This window comes from Ceratotherium simum, chromosome 6 (genome assembly GCF_057802395.1).
Source record: "Ceratotherium simum simum isolate JZ-2026a chromosome 6, ASM5780239v1, whole genome shotgun sequence".
Taxonomy (NCBI): Eukaryota; Metazoa; Chordata; class Mammalia; order Perissodactyla; family Rhinocerotidae; genus Ceratotherium; species Ceratotherium simum.
The window spans coordinates 13005346-13029314 of NC_141905.1; the positions used below are offsets into that span (position 1 = coordinate 13005346).

Genomic DNA, 23969 nt, shown 5'->3' on the forward strand with positions numbered 1-23969 from the left:
ACTGTAACTTTTTAGTAAGTGTTGAAATCAAGAAGTATGAGTCCTCCAAATTTGTTCAATTGTACACAAAACTGTACTCCTATGGAAATCCATTCCCTTCCCTTTCCTCTGCGGCTGTATTGTCATATAAATTACATTGTGTGCTCATTAACACAGATGTAAAATTGTTGCTTTATACAGTTGTATTTTAAATCAGATAAGAAAACAAAAGATATATAAACAAAAAACGTATTTATTTTATCCTTTATATTCACCTATGCAGTTGCTTTTAATGGTGTTCTTTATTTTTTCATATGGATTCAAGTTAATATCTAGTGTCCTTTCACTTTAGACTGAAGGATTCTCTTCTTAGAATAAGTCTTTCCTAGAGATATATTTTCTCAGTTTTTGTTTATCTGTGAATGTCTTAATTTTTCCTTGAAATTTGAAGGATAATTTCAATGGACATGAAATTCCTTTCAGTACTTTTATTATGTGGTCTCTCTGCCTTCTTGCCTCCATTTAATACTACTGAGGATTTCTTTTATGTGATGAGTCATTTCTTTCTTGCTGCTTTCATATTTCTCTCTTTTTCTGGTTTTCAACTGTTAAATTTTGCTGCATCTAGGTGTGGATGTCTTTGAATTTATTCTACTTAGAATTCACTGAACTTCTTGGATGTGTAGATTAATGTTTCTCATTAAGTTTGGAAGTTTCCAGTCATCATTTCTTCAAATAGTGTTTCTGCCTTTTTCTCTCCTCTTTTTCTAGGACTCCTATTAGGCTAATATTGGTAGGCTTCATGGTACTCCAAGGCCCATGAGGCTTTCTTCCTTTTTCTTCATTCCTTTTTCTTTCTTTCCTCAGACTAGATAATGTCCATTGATCTATTTTTAAGTTTTCTGATTCTTTATTGTGCCTGTTGAAATCTGCTGTTGGCCCTTCTAATGAATTTTTCACTCGAACTTTTCAATTTCAGAATTTTAATTCATTATTTAAATAATTTCTATCTCTTCATTAATATTTTGTATATGGTGAAACATTGTTCACATAATTTTCTTTATCTCTTTAGACATGGTTTCTTTTAATTTTTGGAACATATATAAAATAACTGATTTAAAGTCTTTGTCTAGTAATTCCAATGCCTGGGCTTCTCAAAGGACAATTTCCATTTATTTTTTTCTGTGTATAGGCTATACTTTCTTGATTCTTTGTATGTGTCATTATTTTTTGTTAAAATTGGACATAGTTAATAACACTATGTGGTAACTCTGAAAATCAGATTCTCCCCCATCCCAGGGTTTATTGTTTTTCTTGTTTGTTCTGAGAGTTGCTGTTTGTTTGTTTAGTGGCTGTTCTGAAATAATTCTGTAAAGTCTGTGTTCTCTGTCACGTGTGTTTATGAAAGTCTCTGCATGGTTATCTTAGAGGCGTCTTAATAATTGTATAGACAATGTCTTAAACAAAGAACCAGTAAGTCTCCCAGTCTTTGCTGAGTGGCTCTGTGGGCATGTTGGTGGCATGCTTTCAATATTCAGCTAGCCAGTTGACAACTCTGCTTTAGCCTCTACTTTCTGCTTGCATAGAGACTTGAGGTCAGCCAGAGAGGAGAGTGGGGCCTTTTCAGATCTTTCCTGAGTGTATGCACAATCCTGGGCATACACGGCCTTCTAGACTCCTGAGAATATATCTGAGCTCTTAAAAGTCCACATGGGGCTGGCTGCATGGCTCAGCGGTTAAGTGTGCACGCTCCGCTACTGGAGGCCCGGGTTCGGAACCCCCGGCACGCACCAACGCACCACTTCTCCAGCCACGCTGAGGCCGCATCCCACATACAGCAACTAGAAGGATGTGCAACTATGACATACAACTATCTACTGGGGCTTTGGGGGAAAAAAAAAAAAGGAAGAGGATTGGCAATAGGTGTTAGCTCAGAGCCGGTCTTCCTCAGCAAAAAGAGGAAGATTAGTATGGATGTTAGCTCACAGCTGATCTTCCTCAAAAAAAAAAAAAAAAAATTCCACATGGACATCTCATAACCCAAATTTTTCTTTTAAGCTACTTCATTTGTTTTGTTTGCCCCAACAGTTATTCACCACCTCAGGCAGATACTCAGTTAATCAATGGACTTTAATTTTTTTCAAAAAGTACCCCAGAAGAAGAGGATTTTTGCACTGAGCAAGCTCCAAATCAGGCAAATACAGACAGCCTTGCAAACAGAGAAAGAGGTCATGAGTCAATAATGACCAGAAAAGTCAAATAATGACAATTCTCTGGGAATAAGGCCTTGAAAGAGCTCCAGCCTTTTTCTGTCCCCTCAAGGCTGTCAGGCTATTGGTTTTGACCAGAAATGTGTCCTGTTATTTTGCATTGCCATGGAGCTGAAGAGTGAAAGATGTGACTAGTGCAATTAAAATGCCACAAAGCTCACTGTTCTTACTGAGATTCACTCACTTTTCCTTAATAAACACCCCCTGGATTGTTTCAAGCCTTTGCTTATTTTCTGGAGTTCTGAAAAAGTTGATTCTGACGTTTTTTTTGCTGGTTTTCTTATGGAGGAGTGAATTTTTGAGGTCCTTTTGTACCATTAAGAAATATGTATATATAATACCTTCATCTTTTTAATTTCAACCTATTAGTATATCTGAAACTAAAATGTGTCTTCTGTACATAGTATGTTTTTGGAAATTGTTTTTTAATCCAGTCTGACAATCTCTGTTTTTTTTATTATAGTGTTTAGTCCCTTCCCATTAATATAATATTTATATGGTTGGATTTATGTCTGCTATTTTTTTGTTTGTTTTATTTATATCTCAGATTTATTTTGTTCCTCTGTGTCTCTTACATATTTAAAATTATATATATAGTTTTTCACCATTGAGAATGATATTAGCTGTGGGTTTGTCATATATGGCCTTTATTATGGTGAGGTACTTTCCTTCTATACCCATTTTATTCAGAATTTTTATCATAAATGGATGCTGTATCTTGTCAAATGCTTTCTCTGCATCTACTGAGATGATCATGTGATTTTTATTCTTCATTTTATTAATGTGGTGCATCATGTTGATTGATTTGTGGATGTTGAACCATCCCTGCACTAAGTTCTGAAATCATGAAACTTTTAGAAGAAAACGTAGGAGGTACACTCCTCGACATGGGTCTTAGCAACATATTTTCAAGTGCCATGTCTGACCGGGCAAGAGAAACGATAGAAAAAATAAACAAATGGGACTATGTCAAACTAAAAAGCTTCTGCACAGCAAAGAAAACCATCAACAAAACGAAAAGACAACCTAACAATTGGGAGAAGATATTTGCAAATCATACATCTGATAAGGGGTTAATCTCCAAAATATATAAAGAATTCATACAGCTCAACCACCAAAAACTAACAACCTGGTTAAAAAATGGGCAAAAGACCTGAACAGACATTTCTCCAAAGAAGATACACAGATGGCCAACAGGCACATGAAAAGATGTTCAACATCACTAACTATCAGGGAAATGCAAATCAAAACTACAATGAGATATCACCTCACGCCCGTCAGAATGGCTATAATTAACAAGACAGGTAACAATATGTGTTGGAGAGGATGTGGAAAGAAGTGAACTCTCATACACTGCTGGTGGGAGTGCAAACTGATGCAGCCACTATGGAAAACAGTATGGAGATTCCTCAAAAAATTAAGACTAGAACTGCCATACAATCCAGCTATTCCAATGCTGGGTATTTATCCAAAGAACATGAAAACACCAATGCATAAAGATACATGCACAACTGTGTTCATTGCAGCATTATTCACAATAGCCAAGACTTGGAAGCAACCTAAATGCCCATCAAGGGACGCATGGATAAAGAAGATGTGATATATATACACAATGGAATACTACTCAGCCATAAGAAACAATGAAATCCAGCCATTTGTGACAACATGGATGGACATTGAGGGTATTATGCTAAGTGAAATAAGTCAGAGGGAGAAGGTCAAATATCATATGATCTCACTCATAAGTAGAAGACAAAAACAATAACAAACAAACACATAGAGACAGAGATTGGATTGGTGGTTACCAGAGGGGAAGGAGGGAGGGAGGTGTGCAAAACGGGTGATTAGGCACGTGTGTATGGTGATGGATTGTAATTAGTCTTGGGGTGGCGAACATGATGTAATCTATGCAGAAATAGAAGTATAACGATGTACACCTGAAATTTATACAATGTTATAAACCAATGTTACCACAATAAAAATAATAAATCAAAAATAAATTAAAAAATAAAAAAATAAAATTGTATATATATTTCTTAAGATATATATATGTATTTATATATATATGTATGTGTATATTTAAAATTCTAGTTAATTCCTCTCTTGATTTTTTTACAATATTGTACTACACAATGTGCTTACCATATTTTTGAGTTATTTTCTTATTTCTTGCTCTGCACTTCTCAGAACAGATCTGCCTTAGTGTTCCTGTCATGTTCAGTTTCTAACTGAGAGCAGTCCTTGAGAAGTGTGGCCTCAGGCCAAATGCACCAATAAATTTCAGAGTACAGAACTGGGGTCTTCAGTATCCTTGCAGTCAGGGATTTGAGAGGTGCATTTTCTTGTCCTACAGACCCAAACTCACCCCTATATCATGGTCCAAGTAATGTCTATAAGCAGAAAGCTAGAGTGATGGCAGGGTGTTATAGACTGAAAGTTTATGTTCTCCCCAAATTCATATGTTGAAGCCCCAACACCCAATGTGACTATATTTGGAGACAGGGCCTTCAGGGAGGTAATTAAGGTTAAATGAGATCATAAGAGTGGAGACCTGATTCAATATAAGGTCCTTATAAGAAGAGACATGAGAGATTTCTCTCTATCTGACACCAGAGGACACAATGAAAAGGCAGCCATCCGCAAACCAGGAGGAGGGTCTCTCCAGGAACCAAATCAGCCAGGACCTTGATCTGGGACTTCTAACCTCCAGAACTGTGAGAAAATAAATTACTGTTGCTTAAACCACCCAGTCTTTGGTATTTTGTTATGGCAGCTCGAGTAGACTAAGACACAGGGTTTACCTCATTTTTTTCTTTTCTCTTAGGGATCCTATCATTCCCATCTCTTGTCCAGCATCTAGTAATGATATTTTTCATAGATTTTGCCCAGTTTTCTATCTTTGGGTGTGTGTGTGGCAAAAGGGTCTAACCAATCCCAGTTATTTCATAACAGCTGTAGGTGGAAGTCTTTTAATAAAGTATCTGCCTCTGCTTTTGGGTTGGGCAATATAAATAGCAGCAGCAGTACTTGGGCCACTACTTCCAGTTTTGGAACTCAAGACCTCTTTCTCTGGCCTGGAGCAATAACTTTCCATAAAGATTGTCTAACTACAGGAAGCCTAAAATAATTCTTGGCACATCTCCTTCCTGTTCCTCTTCATACATCATCCCCACATTTCTGTTTACAGCTTCGGTGGAACGCTTCCCATAGTGCATAGTCCAACACAATATATCCATGAGGTGTTCCATCAAAACAGTACTATGGCTAAATATTTTGGGAAACCTATATTTCAATTCCTTTCTGGTTGTTCAAAATGCAAGTTAGCATATTTAAAGCTATGAAAACTCTTTTTCTTTAACTTGTCATTTTCCTTTGTTACTGACAAGGAATTTTATTAACATTCCATGGAATCCTTGTTTTGCAGAACACAATTTGAGAAATACTATCTATCTCTGTGGAAAAGCTTAGAGGTGATATACAGTTACGTTAACATCCTGTCTTTAGCAAAGATATTATTTCTTTGACTAATGTCATGGTAAATATTTGCAAATCATATGTCCAATAAGGGGTTAATCTCCAAAATATATAAAGAACTGATACAACTCAACAAAAAAATAACAAACAACCTGGTCAAAAAATTGGCAGAGGATATGAACAGACACTTTTCCAAAGAGGATATACAGATGGGCAACAGGCACATGAAAAGATGTTCAACATCACTAATCATTAGGGAAATGCAAATCAAAACTATAACGAGATATCATCTTATACCTGTTAGAAAGGCTATAATAACCAAGACAAAAAATAACAAATGTTGGAGAGGATGTGGAGAAAAGGAAACTCTCATATACTGCTGGTGGGAATGCAACTGGTTCAGCCACTATGGAAAATAGTATGGAGATTTCTCATAAAATTAAAAATAGAAATACCATATGACCCAGCTATCCCAGTATTGGGTATTTATCCAAAGAACTTGAAATCAAGAATTCAAAGAGACTAATGTACCCGTATGTTCATTGCAGCATTATTCACAATAGCCAAGTCGAGGAAGCAACCCAAGTGCCCATCAACTGATGAATGGATAAAGAAGATGTGGTATATATATATATATGTATATATAGCGGAATATATATATATATAGTGGAATATATATATATATATAGTGGAATACTACTCAGCCATAAAAAAAGACAAAATCATCCCATTTACAACAACATGGATGGACCTTGAGGGTATTATGTTAAGCAAAATAAGCCACACAGAAAGACAAACACCACATGATTTCACTCGTTGTGGAAGATAAACAAACACAGGGACAAAGACAACAGATTAGTGGTTACCAGAGGGGAAGGGGGTTCGGGCATGGGCATAAGGGGTAAAGGGGTGCATATATATAGTGACTGACAAATAATAATGTACAACTGAAATTTCATAATGCTGTAAACTATTATGGCCTCAATAATTAAAACAAAGAATGAGAGGAAAAGAACTTTATATGACTTTTAAAAAAAAAGTCACTGAATAAAGTTTACTGCTGAAACACCTGTGAGACATCAGAGTATGCTTCTGCAGAACACTGGCAAAGGAAGAGTGTTGGCTTACAGTGATGACAGTGCCATAGCTTTCAGGGCTACAGACCAACCCCACTCCTGCGGCACTGAATGCTCTCTGCTTGGGCCCCAATTGTAATCTAGTAATAATTCCAGAAAAGATCTGAAACATTTTGTCTTCTCCCCACTGTTTTATTTTTTGCGTATTTCCTTTAATATCTTGTGAGACCCACTGGGCAGGAGTCATGCTTTGTTTTTGTTTGTTTTCCTAGGAAATAATAGAGTGCTTGACAAGAAGGAGGTATTTAATAAATGATGTTAAATTAAACCTTTGCTCCTGGTCACATTTAGACTAGTATGATTTGGCAGTAAAACTTTTGTCTCAGCTTTGCATTTGCTTTACTCCAACAAGAAAGCTGAGATCCAGATAATAATAAAAATGATTTTACTCTACACTATCCAATGAAAGTTAATTGGGAACAGTGACTATATCAGTGTATTTCCCCAGTAATTGAATAATGTACTTCGTATAGTAGATATTTCAATAAATGTTGAATTATGACATGAAAATTTAGAGAGGCTTGTACTATATGTTAATATATTCTAATATTGAGTGATATTGAAGAAACAATCATTTTAAATAAATTTCATAATAAAGGGATATTACACATGCTAAAGTTCTATATTTTAAAATTTTATTTTTCTATTATGCATTCTTCCAATTTTACGAGATAAAATACCTTTACTTATATTTAGAAACTTACACTGATTTTCTAATTCTTTTCAGACCTTGCAAATTCATTTATGCAAATTATTAAAATTTTCATAGCACTTTATTTTCAAAATGCTTTGATTGTCACTTTCACTATCAGGGCACACAATAATCCAAAGCAAAAAAATCAATATTATCTCCAATATAAGGAGGTGAATGAAGGTGAAAATAATTTTTAAATGACTTGTATTTTTTTTTATAATGAATCAGATACACCTGGACTCTATCCCAACCTATTGCTAAGTCCTGACTCAAAGTTACTTACTCCTGGAAACGAAAGTTATAGCTCATAACCAAATGTTTTTAGATGAGCTTTTTATATCTATAGGTTAATTATTTTTTTCCATTGTGCTCATCTTCCCTCTAAATCCAATTTCTGTTGTTAGAATTACAAAGTGGGTTTAAGCTGACTGATTTGAGAATAATTGTGTGTGCTAAGTATTGTTGGTGACTATACTAATAAAGGAGATTCTGTTCATAGAGAAGGTAGGTTATGTTGCTATTCTCCTGGGTAAATATGTTACCTTGAACATCACGATTGCATACAACCCGAGAGATGATGCTTATTTGTCTATTCAAAATTTTCTAACTACAAGCTGCTTTGCACTTAATTCTGATTCATGTATCTTTTGAAATATGACACTTAAAATCATCTAGCACCTGAAATATTTTTTTTGAAGATTGTTTTATTTTTATGTCTTGTTCATTAACTCTTGCAGCAACTTTTTTATAGACATCACATTGTGTAGAAATTCCTTAACTCTGTTATCCACTTTTACTTAACTGACATATCAGATTAAAGGACACTCCCTCTTCTCTCAGTAAAACAAAGTTATGACTGCACACAGCACTTTATTTTCAAAATGCTCTTGTTTTCAGTTTCCCTCTCAGGGCTACGTGGTAAGCTCAGAATTAGTAGGCCATTTGTCAGTATCCGTATTCTTTCATGCTTCCAATTGATTTACCAATAGTCAGTTAATTGTGTTTTCAATAGTCATTTTCACTATTTATGACCCTAGTAATTACTATTCTAAATAGACTATTTAAATAAATCTTATTTAACCAATATAATAAAAATAATTCTTGTCTCTATGAAAATGAAGCTGATTTCTTTGAAAAGAATCAATAATGGTGACTTGCTAAAAAATCAGTCAGATTAGGAGTGAGCAAGACAACTGTAAGAGACTGGGAAAATAGTCTACAAATCTAGAAGGCTTCTGCACCTAAGTTGCAATGGTTGTGAGGTGGTTTTAATTTCACTGAAACTGAAAATCATGGACAGTCCCCTTGAATATGTTTTTTGCAATACAGACAAAATAAAACTCAAATCAGAGAACTCGTGTTTAAAGAAAAAGTCTTTTTCCCTTATCAAAAAATGTCCCAATAAATGCACATATATTTGTTTTAGATTAAAAGAATATGTTTAAAGTACATTCAAAAATATTTACATGTTTAGCTAACTTTTTTGACTGACCCAGGTCCAGGTCACCATATTTTGGTAGGAGATTTTCTTTTGTTTTGTTTTTTGTTTATTGCAAATACACAATTGAAAAAAATTTTTTTAAGTAATTCAAAATAATGTGTTGTGAGCTCAATGCTTTCGACTATTTTGTTATCCTAAGTTAAACTCAAAACATCTTCAGATTTCAACTAGTGCCATGATGGTTATTTTAAAATATTAAAGTTATTAGCAGGATAATTGAATTTTCAGTCTTTATCATTTTTTATCCTATATTAACCTAAAGAAATTTTAGAATAGGAAGGAATCATAAAGATGATTAAGTTACAGTTCCTCACTGTATAGATGTGGGAACTGGGGTCCATAGAAATAAAAGGACCATTCCAGTTTCCATGGCTGGGAACTCAGAGTGCAGATTAGCACCCAGTGCATTGACTTGCAGGCTGTGGCTCATTTCATTTTAATGCACCTACTACCTTTCAGGGCTTAGCTGTGCCGTGTATTCATTTTTCCACAAATATTTGAAAACATATGGGAGACTATAGACAGAAGAGAGATAATGTTTTGTTTTTCGTCCTCCACTCTTCCAGGAACAATGTTGTTTAACTTTTCATCAACTCTGTTCCTGGCAGCCAAATACCACTTCTGTCTCCTTTTTCTGGCCCCTCACCTTTTACTTACTCATGAATGATGGAGATTTATAAAATCTTTCACAGTCAGATGTTCTGCATCTCCAAACCAGAAACTGGCTGAATGCTGAATCATCAGGGAGTAAGGATAGATTTTAACTTTGTTCAGGTCAATTTGAATATGCCTTCCATTATTTGATGTTTTAAATCAACATCATCTTTTTTCTCTGCAAATTAAATAATGTGCATTCATTGAAGAGTATTAGGAAATTTAAGACGGAATATGTAGGGGTAACAATTGTTTGTTATCCACCCAGAGATGATTACAATTAATATTTAGGCATTTTTCCCTAATATTTTTCTAAATATTCCCATATGCATATTTTAAATGTCATTCCTACATTTTAAAAACACCTAGCATTTTACTGATGTTATAATACAATTTCCCATATAAATAAAACCTTGTTATAATAATTATTTAAGTATTGTACAATATTTAGTTGTATGGATAAAAAACATTATTTAAAAATATTTTCATATATTGTTAGCAAAAATCAGCATCTCAGATTTATCAGCATATTTTAATTACTACTACAGCTGAACATTTTGCATGCTTTTGGTTTTTAATTTCTTTTTTATTAATTTTTAAATGTTTTTTGTATGCTTACTAAAATTGCATTATTTGATTTTTTTCTGATGTTTTGAAAATATTTTGAATTTAAATTTTGTTTAGATATATTGGCATAATTTTTATGTAATCAAATACTCCCCTTTTTTCATGCTTTTAATCTTAGAGAGTCTTCTTTATTTAGGTTTCAATTTCTTCATTCTTCTAGCTTGAAAGTTGTTTTCAATAATTTAATTTCTGAAACTATCAGCTGTGTGTCCTTTGCCAAATCCTATAACTCTCAGTGCTTTAGTTTCCTCATATGTGAAATATAGACATCATTATTAGCTTTCTCATGCAGTGAGTCTGAATTTTACATAAAAACATACATGTAAAGCAGAGAGAAGAGCATTAGCCACAAAATGAGTGCTCGGTCAATGTTAGCGCTTATTATTTTACAGACTTAAGACATGAAATTATTTCTCTCAATAAATAGTTTCAACATTATTCATTGAATATCTCCGTCTCACATTGATTTACCTTTCATATTTTTTAAATATTTAAATTTTAAGTGTGCATATGTATACGAGTCATTAATGTTATTTCTTTGCTTTGTAAACTAATGCACCCAAACAACATTGATCAACAAATTATTGTACTAATAGGCTCCCTTAATTAATGGAAAGGAAGTACTCCATTTGTATCAGTCAAGATAGGCAAGTTTATGCAATTACCTATGACAATAAAAAGTTCATTTCTTGCATACATTATATGTCAAATATACATTGTCATGGGGCTCTGAACATTATAGTCACTTTGGAACTCAGGCTGATGGGGATCCATCTTTAAACAGATTTCTACAATCAGCTCAGTAGAGTGAAGGGCACACGTTGAACTACAAACTGGTCCTTTAAGCTTCTAGTGATAAGTAATATACGTCATTTTCCTTCACATTTCATTGGAAAAAACATGCCATATGGCTATATATAATTAAAATAAAATTAGAAATTAAAGTTTAACTACGTGCCTGTAAAAGGAATTGCAATATTTATGAGCAGGTGTATTAAATACTATACCATCCTTACTCCTTTTCAAAATGTTTTTATCTATTCCTGCCTTATCATTTTTCCAGAAAAAAATTGAATCATTTTTGAAAATTTTAATGACACTTTAATTCATATTACATTAAACATAAACTTGGGAAGAATTTTGAGCATAATCATTTAAAAGTTTTATAATTTGTATCAAAATGCTTCTTTCCTCATAAGTATCTTACACATTTCTTCATGCATTTACTTATTTATTTTTCTGGTGAGGAAGATGGGCCCTGAGCTAAGAGCTGTGCCAATCTTCCTCTATTTTGTGTGTGGGTCGCAGCCACAGCATGGCTTGATGAGTGGTGTAGGTCTGTGCCCAGGATCGGAACCTGCGAACCCAGGCCACCAAAGCAGGACGTGACAAACTTAATCACTATGCCAGGGGGCCGGCCCCTCTTCATGCATTTCAACTTACAACCTTGTGTTTGCAGCTACTTTGAGAGACAGCGATCTTCTTTCCTATTATGTTTCCTAATTGGTTATAGGTAATAAACCAAAAGGCAATTAATTCTTATATATTTAGGTGACCCCCATCAAATAATAAATTTGCTGATTAATTGTAAACTTTCAGTTGATTCTCTTGGAATGTGTTGTAATTATTCTTTTAGTATGCAATCATGTCGTTTGCAATAGTGATAATTTTTTATACCTTTCCAGTAATCAAGGTATATATTAATATCTGTTCTATGTCATTGCATTGGTTCAAATTCCAAACAATATTAAATGTATAATGGAAAGAAAAAAGAATACATTCAAATGTAACAATCACTGCAGATAATTTTGCCCTCTATGTGCAATAGATGGAAAATTACTGTCATGAAAGAAGTACATGTCTCTTCTGCTTCTTTTTTCTTGCCAACACTAACGCAGGTGGAGTAAGGGAAGACTAGAATTTTAAAGGCACTATTACTTTTTTCGTCTTCTAAGTGTTGGACATCAGTGCTCTTTATATTAAATAGCAGAACACATGAATGAGTCTTTAAATATGCAATAATAGTTCTAGGCATGAATAAGGTGAAAAGAGGTAATGTTTTTGTATATAAGGGAAAGAAATTTACTTTCATTTTTGGAACTTGAGGCAAAAGATGGTCAATAGGAAATTCTTCATCAGAAGAATGGCAGAAGAGCTTTTAAGAATAGGGATGTTTAATCTTCAAATTTTGGATTGTTATAATGTGGTGCTTGGACATAATTGATTATAATCCAGAATGTTCAGTGAAGCCTGTTATGCCAACTAATGACTTGTATTAGATGAAGTGAGACAGCACTTCCCTGAGCTGGTCTCGCTGATAGGCACTCACCAAGAGAGCACCTCTGAGCCGTCAAGGTCTCAGATGCAGAGGGATGGCTGGTTGCCTACAATGACTAGAAAATAAGAGCTGCCTGCTTTGGGACTTACTGGAAATTCCTCATGTGAAAATTAGCCTGAAAAGAGTGGTGTCATTTTTGGAGGCTCCTGCCTTCAAATGGTCTTCGAGGGCCTGTGACAGGTGACCATGATGGTCACCAAAGGCTTCTTCCATTTTTTTGGTTCTACATAAGTCACAAAGTTCTGATACATAATTAAGTGATTTATAATTACCCTTAAAAGAACTGGTATTGGAACACTTGATAACCTTGGCCATTGGGTACTCGAGCTTTATTTTATATGACTTAGAAAACACAATTATACGCTATTTTTGTTTTATTAATTTTTGTGAAAGAATTCATATCCTTTAAAATTACCTAGCCTAAAGAGTAAGAAATGATATTACCTGCCAGTTTTTTAATAGCTGTAGTGGAAAACCAATCCTACTATGAGTAGATAATGGAAAGACTCCAAAAGTGTTGATTCTTTATGCATCAATTCGTTCATTCATTTATTTATCCAAAAAGGACATTTTTACTAAAACCTGTTTTATTTTATTTTATTAATTTTATTTATTTATTTTTATAAAGGCTCTTTCTTTTTTTTGGGTGTGTGAGGAAGATCAGCCCTGAGCTAACATCCATGCCAATCCTCCTCTTTTTGCCGAGGAAGACCGGCTCTGAGCTAACATCTATTGCCAATCCTCCTCCTTTTTTTTGTTTCCCCCCCAAAGCCCCAGTAGATAGTTGTATGTCATAGTTGCACATCCTCCCAGTTGCTGTATGTGGGATGCCGCCTCAGCATGGCCAGAGAAGCGGTGCACCGGGTGCGCGCCCAGGATCCGAACCCGGGGCCGCCAGTAGCGGAGCGCGCGCACTTAACCGCTAAGCCACGGGGCAGGCCCTACTAAAACCTGTTTTAAACAACGTACTAAAGTCACTAAAAATAAACAACACTTGTTCCCTACCTACTTTTTTTACAGTATAGTTGGGGTGGAAAATCATAGCAAAATGATATATAAAATAACCAAACAAGTTAAGACCAATTTAGTATATAATTAAATGACAAAGAGCTTTTATAGATTATGAATAGTTAGTTTAGATACTGAGTCAACATAATTTAGCACAGTGGCTTAAAAATTTTTTCTTTATTTATTTTGACAGCAAACCCTTTCTTCAAGGAAATTCCAATAGGGAAACCAATCTAAAAATTTCAAAATAGAAACAAAACTTCTTTCATCACATATGGGTAGGGAAAGAGTCTTTCTGGATAACTCTTTCCTCAGATCATGAGGCCCCTCTGATTAAACCTTGATCTCCACAAAACCTAACTTGAAAAACCTTACAGTGTAAATCCCATCTCTGTTATTACATAATTCTAAACTTGGACAAGATAAATTTCCTTACACGTCAAATTAACAGGTTATTTTAAGTAATTTCTGGCTTCCTTTTTCAGCTTTCAAAATGTTATCATTCTATCTGAATTTAAATCATGAAGATCTGTCTATAGGCTTGAGTTGTGAGGGAAGACTACATTGAGGAAGTAGGAAGGATGAGTAGAATATTGGTTGGTGGAGAGAGGTCATTTTCTAGACCAAATAGAGCAGGAGGAAAATCTCAGGGCAAGGAAGTGAGATGTGTTATTTAGACTGCCCTGGCTAGAGCAGAACTTTAATCTAGAGAAGGAGTAAGAGAAAATGTCTTTCAGGATCATCTTGAGAAAGACTTTGAAGCCAGACACAAGTTTGGGCTTTATCCTGAAAAGTATTTGCAAGTTTCTGCAGATTTTTTGAGGATACTTGTGTTATTTAAGTTATAACCTGAGAAAGCACAAGCTTCTTTTCCTGCCGTTACAAACTAAACATTAATACAGGAGTTCTAACTTTTATGTAATATGGGCTCCAATGGTACTCTGGAGAAAATTACGGATGCCTTTTCAAGATAAATTTTTAAATGCGTAAGATAACAATGTATAGGATACAAAGGAAAGTATCAGTTATATATCTAATCTAAATCTATCTTTCCATCCATCTCTCTGTATATATGTCTATCTACCTGTCTATACATACATACCTATACATATGTAAATAAATTTGGGATATAACAACATGGTTTATTAATTCATTAATGGAACTGTCTTGTACATCAAAGATCTCGACGTAGATCTATTCAACGTAAATTCAAGGATGAGCATAAATGTTACTTTATGATATCTCCAACTGCTGTAATGTGATATGAAAACGTCTGTGCTTCTATTAGTGACAAATCCACATGCACTGCTGTTACTACTGTGGTTTGTTCACTGATTCACAATTGAAAGAAATGATAAGTTTTGGCTGCAGGTTAGTGAGAATAACCCATCCATATTGACGAACCTACTGAATTCTAGTTCTTGGACATTAAGTTAAGAATCCGTGTTGTAATAGATCAAATTAGAGTGGGTGAGTTTGGGAATGTGATATGCTTAGAACTCGCTAAACTAACATCACATCTGTCTCCTTTGAGAATGCTTGAAGTAGGTAGTACCAACCCAAAAGATGCTAAAATACATTACTTTCCTTGAAAACAATCAATTAAATTAACTATGTAACACTTTTACCTGAATATAAGCATAACAATACTTTAATAATCATAAACAGCTTTTTGGCAGGAAAAAATACAATAGCAGTTCTATGAGGCATTGTCTAAAAGACTTAGTAGAATGTGTGATGTCTCATAGAAATTTGCCTTCATTCTCCTCTGTTCGAAAATAAAGATGTCTTGACGACTGGAGACCTCCAATTAAATTTATTCTACAAATTTCCAGAGCATAAAATGGGATCAATTTCATTCTCAGTTACTACCCAAAATATAGGCTAATTCAATTGTATTAAGAGTTTACTTCTTTAAGTATCTTGTGGGTGGCGTGATTTTTCCTATAATACATTCAAATCATTACCAAACAGAGGAAGATTAGGATAAAACCTTTACATGTTTTTGTTCTTAACTGTCAAAAATTACTTTGAGGGAAATTTATATGGTGAGTGGGGCCTTTTTATTATTCTAAATGCACAGAATAAAATGTTAACAGAAGGTAAAATTATATTTATTTTTAATTTGAATTACTTGCTCTCTAAAAGAAAATAAACTAGGCTATATTTAGTGCTGTAATTAGGAACTAAATTATTATCTTTTCTTACAGATTTTGATGCAAGCCTCCTTACTACAAAAAGAAGAAAGTGTCTCACTAAAAATCTCCTAAAAGATTCTTCCTCTAACACTGCTTTTGAGTGTTCATTTTGCAAATTATCACTATTTATATACACAAAATAAATGCTTTTCTTTATCCATGGAGAAACATTAGAAAAGTATCCATTTGCTGTTAGAAGAAACAATAGTGATAAAACAATTAATTATTTCAATGTTCAGTGAGTTGAGTTCTGCAATTTTGAAATTTCATATTGCAAAATATTAGGTAGATAAGGTATTAATATTAAATAGAAATAATAAAATCTATTAAAAATAATATCCATCTGCCTCCAGTCTGCCTATGCTTCCCTGAAACTGTAAGCATAGGTCAAATATCTAACGGAACTACTTTGTAAGTCAAACCAAGAATTATAGGAAGAAGATAGAAGAAATACTAGGCAAAACACAAAAAAGTCTCCAACATCCCAAATATGAAGCCTTTAGAAAGATCTTGACTAATGTCTCAGAACCTCCACTGCATGTCCACCTATGGAGTTAGAAAAAGACACTGTTCTTACCTTCAGGAAACATACAGCTCAGCTGGGAAATATGTCACGCTGTCATAGCTTGACTTCTGGGCAGTCCTTACTAAATATATTTAAGACCAGCACTGAGGAATTGGGACATGTTATGAGGAGTCAGAAAAATACCTGGTGTTGAAGCAGATATCAAACCATATGCATGGAATATGCAAATTTATGAAATCATGTATGACTCCAACTTCAAGCAGGACAGAACACTGACACTGAGAAGCCCAGATTCTGAGCTTTGTCAGATGCTCTATTTTCAGAGCTAAGCAAGATCCTAGACCTAGGATATAACTGTAAGAGGGGAGTGTACTAGGAATCCATATTGGATTCTAATATGGAACCCACTATGAGGAAATAGTAATATCTCTCAAGGTAGCCCCATAGGAGAGAAGGTCCAGGCATAGAGCCTGGAGTTGTGCAGCGAAATGGGTTTGGTAAGGAAAACCTTGAGCGTCTTCATTAAAACTCGGCATCTGGCAAAAAGATGGCACATTTTATACCATGTGCACTTAAATGCACCTCTCAACTCAACTGCTACAGGGAAATATAATTGACACATGGTCCCAGCAGCTGCCACAGTGGAGCCATCATTGCATTCATGCCAAGGCCATGCTTCTCCCAGTTGATAGAGAAGGGCAGAGGCACTAGTGTTGGCCTATTCCTATAGTATATGGAATTTTCTAATGAAGGACTTTGAGTGAAGGACACCCATCAGTCTGGCTGAAACTCTCTTAGAACTGCACTTAAGACTCTTGCTACTTAATCTGCTTTCCTTACCCCTCTCCTTTCACAGGTATCAAATCTGCATCGTGGTCTGATAGCTCTCCTTGCCAACTCCTGTTTCCTACTCCTTCCCTTTCCTCCATCACAGGAATTTCCCCTAATAAACCTCTTGTCTATCTAATCTCATCTTGGCATCTGCTTCTTAGAGTCCCCAAGCTAACACCAGAGCCTATATTCAGATTACCCACTTCCTTCTCTTTCTCATTTACCAGCACTACTTTAAGGTATCATTTGTTCCCACCACATTCTCTGTCCTGTATTTGAATGTCCTGCACTCTGCCAAGCTCTCGTTTCTCTGCTTTCCTTCCTGTTCCCACCCATCCTTTCCTTCACACTCCTGATTATTTGCTTTTATGTCTACTTATCTGACTTTAGTTTAGGAGAATGTTGCTGATTCCTCAAATGGCATACCTTCAGTGGTGTACTGGTAAATGCTTAACAATAGGCTCTCAGGGAAAGAAGCCCTAATTTGCAGCAGTTATCTATTTCCATTGTGTAAAGACTCCCACCATGGTCAATTTCAAAATACCAACATACATCATGGAAATTGCAGTTGGGATGAGATGTACCCAGTTACAAGCCCGTACAAGCTGTACAAGCCGACTTTGATATCACTGCACATCTCCCTTCTCAATTCATCCATGTTCTAGTCTCCATATCCTGGAAAAATCCTTTGCATAAACGCTCTTGCTTTTATCTATTCTGGACATCAACAATGTGGACACTGAAGTAGGTGCGAATCGTAGTTTCCAGGATATCAAAATTCTTTTCTTTTCCTGCTTCTGGCATGCTCCTGGATATCATAAGTGCATTTTCAGAGCAAGAAGTCTATTAGTATTATGTAATATGCTTTTTCCTGATTGAGGTAATAAGAAAAGTTTGGGGAGTACATTTTTCTAAAAGATGGCATTCACGAAAATATTGGCAAATGTATGAGACTGCAAGTCAGGTAAGGCTTGAAACATGTAGTAAGTCTGAAACTGCTAATCATCTTGCCACATTCATTCAATTCACCTTTTATTCATTTATATCATTGTAGGGGAAGAGGGAGAATCCCCCTCTGCCCTTTCCCTTAAGGTTCTTGTGGCTGGCCAAATAATCAACAAGACAGGTTAGCAGGAGAAAATAATACCAAGTTTAATAACATGTATACATGGGAGAAACCAGGGACACTGCGTTTCTCCACACAATAGTAGAAATTCTCGTCTTAAATAGCATCTTCAGCTGAAGACAAAGGAGAATGTTGGGGGTGGGGGGAGTCAGTTACAGGAGATTACCACTAAAGCACACTAAACAAGAGTAAGGTTATTATGCAGATTTAAGACCTCACCTTCCACATTGATAAGTTTCTAGAAATGAGGTCATCCCCCTCTTCCCAATACAGAGAGGGAGATACCTTTACAAATGGAGATTTCCCTTATAAATGTTAATGTTTGTCTGGCTACTCCTCGCAGGGCCATCTGGAGAATGTGGCCAGAGAGACAGAATTTTTGATAAGATGGGTTTCTTGGTGCCTTTCCTATTGTAACATCTATTTTACATTATATTACAGCCATCAGATGGAAGATCTGTTCCAGGAAGGAGTTACTATGTCAAATTCTTTAGGCAGTTAGTGGGGGAGGTCAAATGTCCGTCAGAGAAAACAATCAAGGTAAGGAGATATATTTCAGGGTGGCCAAATCTTGATCTCCCTCATCATCAAATATATGCTGTGTTATGAGATACAGTAGTGAACAAGACAGAATCTTTGTCCTGATAAAGTGAAAATGGAAAATATTAGAAAATATGTGATCTATGAAATCAGACAATTCAAATGCTAAGATTTCCAAGGGGCAAGTTTCAACCTCATAGAGGGAAGAAAATATTAATTTAAAGTTTTCAGATTCTTGGGTAGTGTGGCCACATGAAAAAGATTTTACATAAACTTATAGAGCAGGAAGTACCACATTCCTTGTATTCAGAATTGGTATTATCTGCATGATAGTGAGGTTTTACAGCAAGGTTGCTGTTGTGGGAGATCAAGATTTGGCCACCCTGTAATATATCTCCTTACCTTGATTGTTTTCTCTGATGGACATTTGACCTCCCCCACTAACTGCCTAAAGAATTTGACATAGTAACTCCTTCCTGGAACAGATCTTCCATCTGATGGCTGTAATACAATGTACAATAGATGTTACAATAGGAAAGGCACCAAGAAACCCATCTTATCAAAAATTCTGTCTCTCTGGCCACATTCTCTGGATGGCCCTGCAAGGAGCTACCCGACAAACATTTACATTCATAAGGGAAATCTCCATTTGTAAAGGTATCTCCCTCTCTGTATTGGGAAGAAGGGGGATGACCTCATTTCTAGAAACTTATCAATGTGGAAGGTGAGGCCTTAAATCTGCATAATAACCTTACTCTTGTTTACTGTGCTTTAGTGGTAATCTCCTGTAATTGACTCCCCCCACCCCCAACACCCTCCTTTGTCTTTAGCTGAAGATGGTGTTTAAGACGAGAATTTCTGCTATTGTGTTGAGAAACACAGTGTCCCTGGTTTGTCCCATGTATACATGTTATTAAACTTGGTACTATTTTCTCCTGCTAACCTGTCTGTTAATTATTTGGCCAGCCATAAGAACCTTAAGGGAAAGGGCAGAGGGGGATTCTCCCTCTTCCCCCACACTGTAAAGCCACAACATTAATTGTAGAGCTGTTTTTAAGTAAAGGCCTTCTTTCCCGTTAAGAGGCCCTTTGCAAATATCGTGGTAAGAAAGAAAAAAGGGAATGTGAAGAAATACGGGGAGAATTAATTACTCTGATAACTAGAATGATGTTTCAACTGACCATTTCTCTCATGGAGCGGTATAGACTACCATTTCAGATGGCATTAACCTCCCCCAAAAGCTACTGGAGGTGGGCATAAGAGCTTTTTTGATAAAAGTACATTAAACTTCCCATCATTCCCTGAGGAATGAATTCGAGCAGAGTTCCTAACTTTGGGTCTTTAAAGTTGAGAAACTTAAGCTCATGGAAATTAATTGCTTTGCTCCCACATTGCCCAACCTGATCCTAGCAGACTTCTCCTTTGTCTTGCCAGAATGAGTACTACAAAATATATTTTCCTTGTAAATCTTTGGGCTCTTCCTCTTCTGAAACCAACATTTCTGAAATATATTTCTCATAAATCAAGACCTTTCTCAGATTCCAAAAAAATTTAATGATTTTCCATTCTTTCAGTCACCCAGGAATAAAAATATAGTTATTTTTTGTCCCTTTCATCACCATATTTAATCCATTGACTACTCATACATAGTTTAAATGTCTGCCATATTTATAAAATGATACCTATTATTTTACTGCTTGTTACTTTTTATGGTAATAATCTCTATATTAGTGCTTTCTCTTTTGTAAAAGAACGTATAGAAAAGTACTCAAGAATACAAGCATTGGAGGCAGATTCTTGGGTAAAAAAATTGATGCCAACGCTGAACTCTCTGATTAAGAGATAGACATGTACATCAGGAGTTAAGTGACAGAATGAGACTCAAATGTTGGCTCTTCCCTTTACTGGCTTTGTTCGTTTTAGAGATTTAACCTCTTTGATTCTTAATATCCTTATACATAACAATGACAAGAATCATGTCCCTTTTAGAAAGCTGTTGGAATAGTAAAGGAGAAAATTATGTTAATTGCTTAGCACTCTTCCTGGCATTTAGTGAGAACTTAACAAACACTAGCTATTGTTGTTATACGCAATAGCAGTGTGGTGCTGGAGCCAGCTCACACAGGCTCTTCCCGACTCTTCATTCAGTGACCTCATAGTGGTAGCTTGAAATTGGACATGGTGGGGATATTTACACCACAGAAATTGGCAAACAGTACAAAACAGTTTTGTGTTTGTTTGTTTTTGTTTTCCTAGAAAGCCTACTGCTAAACGTTTACCAGCATACCACTCATGTTGGGTTTATTAATGTTGTGCTTTGACACAGTTATTCTAAATAGGTCAAAAATAAAACAATGGACAAGTGAGTGAACAGGATGAGTTCGTACCTAATATAAGTTGGCCAGGAAATGAAGTAAGTCCTCAAGCAGAAAGCTAGCACTGAAAGATAATACTTAGGTAGCTAAGTGGTTGAATTCATCCTTTGACTTAGATTATGTTCAGATCTGTAATTCTCATGATTACCAAGAATCTATTAAGCTTTAGTAGCTTGTGAGCTAGGTCCTCTTTAGTGGGTCACAAGCTAAAGATTGTAAGTCATATTTTATATGTCAAATTATCCAGATTTTACACTCTATATCAACTTGCAGACTAGTCAATAAATTATTTCTTGATGGTTCCAATTTTGTCTCTGCTATGCTATGAGGTCTATGGAGAAGGAAAGTCAGGCATCCACTCTTGGGTCAGAGAACAGAGAGAGAGCCATGGTATTGGTTGGTCAATATAGTTGTGGGGGTGGTAATCCTAGAGTCCCCAAAGGGAAGGTCAACTTCGGGGAGGAAATTTAGGCTTAGTTATCTTTCAGTCTCTTCCAACAAAAAGATTCTCTTTCAAATACCAACTTCAGTATTGTGCTTTATTTTTTACTAAGTATTTTTTTCTTATACTATCAACACCTTACTTCAGGCTGTTATTTAATCTTCATCTTGTTTGTGTTGTTGCAATTGCCTCCTAAATATGTTTACAGCTTCTAATATTTTTCAGTTCTGATTACTCCAATGTCAACTTCAAAAAGAGAGAGAATGAAACTTCTTATTTATTTGTATTGTCTAAAATATGTTGTACAACTCATCTGTCTGATATTCAAGATCCTTCCCAATGTGGTTTTAATCTGCCTTTTCAGATTTGTGTCATATTATTCTCTTCCATATAGCATACAGAGAGACTAAATTAAGTTATTTATTTGTGGTACATGATTTGGACTTGTTAAAAAACAAAATTCAACTGAGTAAAATTTAAAAATCTTATTGGCTTTATTCAACAATTCATGAATTGGGCAGCATCCAATTTAGCAGACAGAAAAGAGCTCCAAGGAGCTCTAAAAATGAAAGACTTTTACAGGCAGAAGGAGCAGGAACAAGGAAGTTGTACTAGGCGAAAAAGGGGATTGGTTATTGAAAGGTTACTTTCCTTTAGGGGATAAAAAGGGTCTATCAGACAGGTGACCTAACTAGTGCTGATCAGATGATTCCTGATTGACTAGTTTTAGATTCCATTGCTGAGAGAATTGAAACTGTAATTAAGTGTTGGTTTGGTGATGTGGATCTTAGCATAAGTGACTCAGTTTTGGGCCTGTTGTCTTGTTGTTAACACACTTTCGTGGCCTGTGCAGTTTGCTAAGGCTATTTCCTCTACTAGCATACCCTTCTCTACCATCTCTGCTGGCCATAAAATTCTAAAATTTGTACCACACATTTCATGGTCCAATAGTACCTTTCATCATTTTTTACCGTGAAAAATTCTCTATCTAATCTCTGAAGACGCTTAACACGTTGTAAACATTGGGCAATTGTGACATTTGTTTTGTATTATAGTTATTGGGGGACTGCATGTATTTATGACATATGGCTATGCGACAAGGTAGAGGGAGTAAAGAGCCAGGAAATAGCACAACTGCCCTTTAAGACTAAAGAGATGATAAGGAGAGGAGTGAAGCTGACTCCAGACTGTGTGGATACTTGGATGGGTGGACACAGAGTTCAGAGTATGTGGAATGCTCAGATGAGATTCAGACAATGGTTGGTACCAGCATTTCTAAATGGAGTGGAGTAGGGCAGGTAGCCTATGACATTAAGGATCCAGGACAAAACAACCCTTAAGAAGCTAATTATCATCAGAAAAATAATAGGGCACAACTCATATCATAAAGGGGCATAGAAGAATCAGACTGAACATATGGGTGGAAAGCAAAGTACAGCCCATATAATTTCTATGTCTGGGCAAGCATGACATCAGAGAAAGAGGACCAAGCGAGCTTGACCTGTGTGAGCACTCGAGGACAATTCCTGGCTCTGATTCTTAGCAAAAACCTTGTAGTGTTGCCTGAGCTCAGATTTGAGAGGCTAACTCAAGCTACATCAGGATAAAGGGGAAAGGAGAGGGTGGAATTAGGTCTGAAGCTTTAATGTACTCATTGCCTCTGTCAGGATTAGCTCAAGAACAAGAAGAGCTGGAACCCACTGATGCTGATGCTGGAGGTAACTGGAAGGCAGACCCCCAGGCTGTAAGACTTTCTGAGTGGCAGAGTATATGGGGGTAGAGATGTGATACCTGTTATTTATTTAGCTGTGTTTTGAACCTACAGAGAATAGCAACTTGCCTCGTTAACATGTCTACTGCTTGACATGTCTAAGACCTTGAATATACAAAGGTTCTCAAAAATATTAGGATTAGTCATAATATAGGGTATTATGGCAGAATGTCTTTGTAGTACAGAAAAGCTCGAGACCTGAGTCCTGTACCTCTTTTTCCTTATCTGCAAAACATGGATAATAATAGTTTTATATTGTAGGGTTATTGTGAGGATTAAATAAGATAATTTATATAATAAAATAAAAAACACTTAGTAATCAGCAAGCATTCCATACAAGCTAGAGATTACTGTTTTGTTATTATTAATATCATCATCATTCTCTTTTTTCAATTCTTATACTTTAAAAAGTCACTCCAGGGGGCCAGCCTGGTGGCATAGTGGTTAAGTTCGCATGCTCTGCTTTGGTGGCCTGGGGC

The 23969-nt window shown here is 35.6% G+C and overlaps 1 long non-coding RNA gene across 2 annotated transcripts in view; it reads left to right on the forward strand.

Moving 5' to 3' along the window:
* Positions 1 to 16035, forward strand: part of LOC147916769 (uncharacterized) — a 44981-nt gene extending 28946 nt beyond the window's left edge. For both annotated transcript variants that reach the window (XR_015552557.1, XR_015552558.1), the window contains exon 3: positions 15892 to 16035. This is a non-coding gene — a long non-coding RNA (uncharacterized LOC147916769). The remainder of the gene's footprint in view (positions 1 to 15891) is intronic.
* Positions 16036 to 23969: the final 7934 nt, after the last annotated feature.